The 7836-nt window shown below is 38.0% G+C and overlaps 1 pseudogene; it reads left to right on the forward strand.

Moving 5' to 3' along the window:
- The first annotated feature begins 5092 nt into the window (after positions 1-5092).
- Positions 5093-6646, forward strand: LOC132519412 (bleomycin hydrolase-like; annotated as a pseudogene).
- The last annotated feature ends 1190 nt before the right edge of the window (positions 6647-7836 follow it).

Here is a 7836-nt window from a genome sequence, read left to right on the forward strand (position 1 = left end):
GAGTCCTCACTCAGCTCTTGCTGGCACATATGTACAACAGACTCTTTCCCTAAACTATGTCATAAACAACTTTCACTTACCTCTGAATTCACATGTATGAAAATCTATGTTTCTCCCTCTTGAAAAGCAAACAAAAAATAGCTACAACTTCAGCCATCTGGGTATTTTAAAATCTCATGATTTGTATTAAATACATACTTCTATGGATCTATTTGCCTGTAAATATTTGTACTATCTCACCTCTTTTATGCCAGTGTGATGCCGAATTCTCATATCTATCAATAGTTTTGCTCTCATTTTATCACAGTAAATTATGGATAGTCTAATGAATTATTATGTTATCTAGGTGTTACCTAGAATACTATTTAGATGGGTTTTTTGGGTTGATTTAGACCTAGGCACATGAAATGGGGACTCCTCCAGCCAGTAGGTTTGATTTTTGACTTGCTTTGTAGTCTCAAAGCTGTTTCCAAAGTTGATGCAAAAGTTATTCGTGTGTTGGTATGCTGCTTATTCATTGAAGTAGGCGGATAGTGATGTTTCTGGAATAATAATGGACCTAGCTTTGGCACATTCCTCTCTAATGGACAACTACCTAGTCTGATATTTTATCAAGACCCACTTTCAAAACCTGTGACTTTGCCGCAAGGCTCTGCTCTGCTTCTCTCTGCAGCCCCATGGTGAGCTATTTTTAAGCTGCACATGTTTAATTTTGCAACTTGTGACAATTGGAAAAGCATCATAATGTCTATTCCTACTGAGGCACACCAAATACACCAACATGTATTGAGAGGGGCAGCATTTGGGGGAAAACTTCATGGGGCAAGAGTCTTCTTGGGAATTACTGGATTCTTTCTTCCTTGAAGGAAAGCCAACACTCTTCCCTTAATCAATCATGTTTATTTATTTATTTTTCCATTCTAAGGAGGAATGAGCATAACCCAAGTGTATTTAAGATTTGCTTTACCTGGATTTGGACTTCTCAAGAAGAGCTGGTCAGAAAAATAAATAAAATTCCAAATTGTAACTGGGAGAGATGCATGCTGAAATGAGCCTGTACTTTCACATTCCCTGTAAGTTACTTAACAAGACCAGTGGTTACCTGTGGAATCATCCCTCATCATAGGACCTTTGGTTTTTACTGCATGATGTACCGGCTTGCCTTTAAATTAAATTTAGCTGTAACTGTACTTCAGTTAACTTTAGTAGCCTCTGTACCATGTGCTAAAAGTGCTAACTAGTTTGTTCATCCAGAAAAGCCTTGAGCCCTTGTGAACTGTTGTGAAGTTTACTCACATTTCTCTGTGAATGACAGTGGCTTTTACTCAAGCACTTCTGAAACGTTAAGGATGTCTGTTATTTTTGAACATGCAGCCTTGGTTATTGATATATTTTAGGAGGTAATCGTTGTATTAATCCAAATTAGCCGATAATTAAGAGCATTTTTCTTTTTTGTTTTCTAGTGCTCTGTGACATTTTATATTTGTTTTCCTAATTCTGTTTTGTAAGTTCCTGAGGATAGCATTAAGCAACAGTATTTTCCCTACACACCCCCAATGGTAAATAGACACAGGCAATGGATTCACCAACAAAACTGGTGATTTATAGTTGCCTTTCCTAGAGGAAAAATTGGTCAGATTGGTGCTCTGGGCTTTAACATCAAAAATGAGCCCTAAGGGCTGATTTCAAGAAAGTTCCTCAACAGAATGGTTTATAGAGTATTAATTAACTGTTCAGAGATTACAGAAATATTCATATACAGAGCAGGTACCCATATGTGTATTCTAGATATCCACATGGCTTACTCTTGTGCCTTGCCTTCTTCAAATGCTTACCCAAATATCACCTCGATGAGGACTCAGTGATCACCCCATTTTACTTGTACCACCATCCCCTCCCTTCATTCAGCATATTCAATTCTCCTTGTTCCTCTCTATTGTCTTTTCCCCCCATTATGATGTAAGCTCCATGAATCATTGTTTTGTCTGTTTGGTTCACTTGTGTATATTCAGAACCTAAAATAGTAATGCATAATAGGTGTTCAAAAGGTATTTAAAATGTTTAATTTATTTAATTTTAAGTGAACTCTGTATTTTGAGATAATAGTAAATTCACAGGCAATTGTAAGAAATGATACAAAGAGATCCATGGTAAAGTATTTAGTTTCCCCCAATGGTAACATCTTACAAAACTCTAGTAGAATATTACAACTAGGATATTGACATTGATACAGTCAATGTCAATTGACAATATTTCTATCAGCACAAGGATCTATCATGTTGCACTTTTATAGCTACATTCACTTCCCTCTGGCCCCTACCCTTTCCTTAATCTTTGGCATCCACTAATCTGTCATCCATTTAAAAACTTTTGTCATTTCAAGACTGTTACATAAATATAATCGTGCAGTATGTAACCTTTTAAGATTGGCTTCCCCCACAACCCTGCCCCTGCTCAGCATAATCTCCTTGAGATTCATCCAGGTTGTAGATATCAACAGTTCATTCCTTTTTTCTTGCTGGTGTGTATGAATCACTATTTGTTTATAGGTTGTTTCCAGTTTGGGGCTGTTATAGACAAAAACGCTATAAGGGTTTATATAAAGATTTTTGTCTAAACATATATTTTCATTTCTCTGGGATAGATGCTCAGGAGTGCAATTGCTGGGTTAAATGGTTGATATATGTTTAGAATTTTTTTAAAAAGCTACCAGACTGTTTTTCAGAGTGGCTGTACCATTTTACATTCCCACCAGCAATGTATGAATGGTCCAGTGTCTCTGCATCCTTACCGGCCTTTGGTCTTATCACTAGTTTTTCATTTTAGCTATTCAGCTAGATGTGTAATGATGGACTCACTGTAGTTTTATTTTTCATTTCAGTTATGACTAATGGTATCAAACATCTTTGCATGTGCTCTGTTGCCATTTGAATATCTTATTTTGGTGAAATGTCTTCATGTCTTTTGTTCATGTTCTAACTGGGTTGTATGCATTTTCCTGTTGAGTTTTGTACGTTCGTTATATAGTCTAGATAATAGTGTTTTGTCAGATATGTGGTTTTGCAAATATTTTCTCCCACTTTGGAGCTTAACTTTTCATCCTCTTAAATGAGTGAGAGTTTTTAAATTTGATGACATCCAACTTAGCAATTTCGCTTTTATAAATAATCCTTTGGTGTCAAGTCTGAAAAATCTTTACCTAGCCCCAAATTGTATAGATTTTCTCTTAAACTTTTGTAGTTTTATGTTTAATTTTGTGATCCTTTGTGAGGTAATATTTGTATAAGATGTGAAATCTTGGTGAAGGTTCAGTTTTTGCCTATAGATGTCCAATTGCCCCAGCACCACCTGTTGAAAGGCTCTCTTTCCTCCACTGATTTTCTCTTGGCATCTTTGTCAAAAATCAGTTGTGGATAATTGTGTGGATTTACTTCTAGGTTTTCTATTCTGTTCCATTGAACTACGTACCCATCTCTCTACCAATACCACAGTCTTAACTAGTGAAGCTGCATAACTCTTGAAATCAGGTAGAATTATTTAAAGACTTAATCTTCTTTTAAAAATTGTTTCAGCTATTCTAGTTTCTTTTACTCTCCATATAATTAATATAATCTTTTCTATATTAAAAATAATCTTGCTCATATTTTGATTAGAACTGTGTTAAACCGTATGTCAATTTGGGAAGAATTGGCATCTTTACTGTGTTGAGTCTTCTAATACATGAACGCAGAGTATCTCTCTGTTTATTCAAAACTTTTATTTCCTTCTCCAGAGGTTTTGTAATTTTCAGCATACAAATTTCATACATGTTTTGTTAGATTTAAACCTCAGTATTCATTTTTTTGAGCCATTGTTAATGATACTGTGTTTTAATTTTTATGTTTATTGCTAGTACAAATGACTTCTCAGTAGTACAATTAATGTTGAGCTCGTATTCTATGACTGCTGAACTCACTATTCATTCTAGGAGTATTTTTAAGTTTTTTTGTTTTTTTTTTTTGTATTTTCTACATAGATAATCATGTCATCCTCAAATAGATGTTTATTTTTTTCTTTACAGTCTGTATGTCTTTAATTTCCTTTCTTATCTTATTGCACTGGTACTACTTCCAACTCTATATTGAATAATGCTGGTGAAAGCAGACATTCTTACCTCGTTCCTAATCTTTGGGTGAAACCATTCAGTCTCTCATCATTAAGTATAATGTTACCGGTAGGTTTTTGTAGGTGTGCTTTATCAAGTCGAGGAAGTTGCCCTCTATTCCTATTTCACTGAGATTTTTTTTAAAAAATTATGAATGCATGTTAACTCTGTCATATATTTTTTCTGAATCAATGTATGTGATTTTTTTTCTTTAGCTTGTTAATATGGTAAATTACTTTGCTTTTTCCATATCAAGTCAGTCTTGCGACCTTAGAGCCTTAGACTGAACCACACCTGGTTGTGGTAGATCATTCTTTTTATATATTGCTGAATTATTCTGTTAATGTTTATTAAGGATTTTTGCATGTGTATTAATGAGAGATATTTGTCTGTAGTTTCCTTTTTTGGTATTGTCTTTATTAGGGTAATACTGGTTCATAAAGTGAATTAGGAAGTGTTACTTCCTTTCTATTTTCTTGAAGATATTGTGAAGAATTGGTGTTAATTCTTCTTTACATATTTGGTAGAATTCTCCAATGAAACCATGTGGCCTGAAGATTTTTTTGAGGGGGAGTGTTCAAATTGTAAGTTCAATTTACTTAACAATTATAGGACTGTTCAAATTATTATCTGTTATTTCATGTTTGGTAGATTTTTTTAAAACAATTTGTCCATTTCATCTAAATTGCCAAATTTATTTCTCTAGAGTTTATGTAGTATTTTCCTAGTATCCTCTGATATCTGCAGGTTCTGTAGTGCTTTTCTCCTTTTAAAGAGATATTTTTAAATGAATGGGTTAATTGAAAAATGTATTAAATGTTGAATACATTAAAAATATCTCAGTGGGAGAGGCAGGTCGGGCAGCTTAGGCAGCGAACCGCTGTGCAGTCCTGGCGCTTGCCTGAGGACCTCGAAACTACCGTTCCCCTGCCGGGCAGCGTGGGCACCATGAACAACATGGCAGGACTGAATTCAGGGAAGGTAGCTGCTCTGCTTCAGAAACTGAATTCCGATCCTCAGTTCGTACTGGCCCAGCATGCCGGCACCACCCACGACCTGCTGGACATCTGTCTGAGGAGGGTCACGGTCCAGGGTGTTCAGCACGTGTTCCAACAGGCTGTGCATCTGGAAGGCAAGCCTGTCACCAACCAGAAGAGCTCAGGGCGATGCTGGATCTTTCCTTGTCTGAATGTTATGAGACTTCCTTTATGAGAAAATTAAATATTGAAGAATTTGAATTTAGTCATTCTTACCTCTTTTTCTGGGACAAGGTTGAATGCTGTTATTTCTTCTTAAATGCTTTTGTGGACACAGCACAGTAAAAAGAGCCTGAGGATGGTAGGCTGGTGCAGTATTTGCTTACGAATCCTGCAAATAATGGAGGATAATGGGATATGCTTGTCAATATTGTTGAAAAATATGGTGTTATTGCTAAGTGCTTCCCTGAATCTTATACAACAGAGGCAACCAGAAGGATGAATGATATTCTGAATCACAAGATGAGAGAATTCTGTATACGACTACGGAACCTGGTATACAACAGCACAACCAAAGGAGAAATCTCAGCCACACAGGATACCACAATGGAGGAGATGTGCAGAGTGGTGTGCATCTATTTGGGTAATCCACCAGAGACGTTCGCCTGGGAATATCAAGACAAAGATAAAAACTATCAAAAGATTGGCCCCATAACACCCTTGAAGTTTTACAGGGAACATGTCAAGCCACTCTTCAATATGGAAGATAAGATTTGTTTAGTGAATGACCCTCGGCCCCAGCACAAGTACAATAAACTTTACACAGTGGACTACTTAAGCAATATGGTTGGAGGGAGAAAAACTCTATATAACAACCAGCCCATTGACTTATTGCAGAAGATGGTTGCGGCCTCCATCAAAGATGGAGAGGCTGTGTGGTTTGGCTGTGATGTTGGAAAACACTTCAATGGCAAGTTGGGCCTCAGTGACATGAATGTCTATGACCTTGAGTTAGTGTTTGGTGTCTCCATGAAGAACATGAATAAAGCTGAGAGGCTGACTTTTGGTGAGTCACTTATGACCCACGCCGTGACATTCACTGCTGTCTCAGAAAAGGATGATTAGGAGGATGCTTTTGTGAAATGGAGAGTGGAAAATTTGTGGGGTGAAGACCATGGCCACAAACGTTACCTGTGCATGACAGATGAGTGGTTCTCTGAATATGTCTACGAAGTGGTGTTGGACAGGAAGCATGTCCCTGAAGAGGTGCTAGCTGTACTAGAGCAGGAACCCATTGTCCTGCCAGCCTGGGACCCCATGGGGGCTTTGGCCGAGTGATATTGCCTCCAGCTTTTCCTCCTCCCATGGGACCTGAAGTAGTTGCAAAGGACAGATCCAGGGACTGAAGCCAGAGTTACACAGGTGACTGTGTGTTCCCACCGGACACAGTCAGACTCTTGGATTTCTCCTCCAGGAATCTCTCTGGGAGAGTGTGCTTTATGCTGAAACAAAATACTCTCTAAAGAAAAAAGAAGGAAAGATCAACTCATACTATCGACTCTCCTCATCTCCAACAGCTCAGGGTCTCTTAGCATTTTAATCAGATGTAATTGTTTGTCTTAAGTCTGTCACACCAGTTCGGTTCAGTGTCTGTTTTATAAGGCAGGAGAGGATGAGCAATTGAGGTGTGTGGAGAGAAAACAGACCTAGTGTTCCTTGTTCCGAGACTAGAGTAGGGGGAGGGTACCCTAATATTTGAGCTCTCAAAACTGCCTGACAGTAACACTGTCCCTCCTAGGTGGCAGTCACTGAATTCAGTTTTTTCAAGGTAATTTTATGTTCCTCTAATAGGCCAGGAATGTGAGGTTGATCAAAACTGACTGACATGATTCCTTCCTATTGTTCTGAACTGCGGGGGAACACAGCTTTACTTGAGTCACGGGTTAAGTAGAGGGTTGGAGAAAGTAGGTGAGAGAACAACCCAAACCTTATCATGATCTGAATTATAATCATTAGCAGGAGCTCTTGCCAAATGGTTTAACTTCTGCCTCTGGGATTGGGAGTTGGGTGGGCACGAAAAGGGGATATCCGTTCTTTCTGACAACTAAATGGTGCTGAGAAGCTCTTGAATAAAACACTTTGCTAAAACAAAGAAACAGAACCTCAATGTTAATATGTCCAAAGTAGAACTTTTGACTTTCTCAACTGTCATAGTCTACCCACGGTTGTTTTATTTTATTAGTTCATTAGAGTTATCTATCTAATTGTTCAAGCCTCAAACTAAGTCATCCTTAATTTTTTGCTTTCCCTCATTTTCAACCCTACTAATTCTGTTTCAGAATATATCCAGAAATCAACCACTTCTCATTTCTACTCCAAGCCATGCCACCATCATCCTCCCCTAGACTACTGCGATGCCAGTTCAGTCTTCTAATCTTGCTCCTCTACAGTTCATCCTTTACATAGCAGAGAGATCATATAATTTTCCTACTCCCTGGAGTGACTTTCCAGCTCCCATGGACTAAATCCAAATTCCTTACCCTGGCTATAAGACCCTGCATACTAGTAGGCCCTGGTTTGTAGGCCCTGGCCTCCCCTATGAAATCATCTCCTATAAGGCTCTCCTGACTCAGTATGCTTCAGCAGTCACACCCTTCTTTCTGTTGCTTGAGGATGCCAAGCTCTTCTCCAGCTGGTGGTGTTGGCACAAGCTTT

Source organism: Lagenorhynchus albirostris, chromosome 4, assembly GCF_949774975.1.
Source record: "Lagenorhynchus albirostris chromosome 4, mLagAlb1.1, whole genome shotgun sequence".
NCBI classification, from domain to species: Eukaryota; Metazoa; Chordata; class Mammalia; order Artiodactyla; family Delphinidae; genus Lagenorhynchus; species Lagenorhynchus albirostris.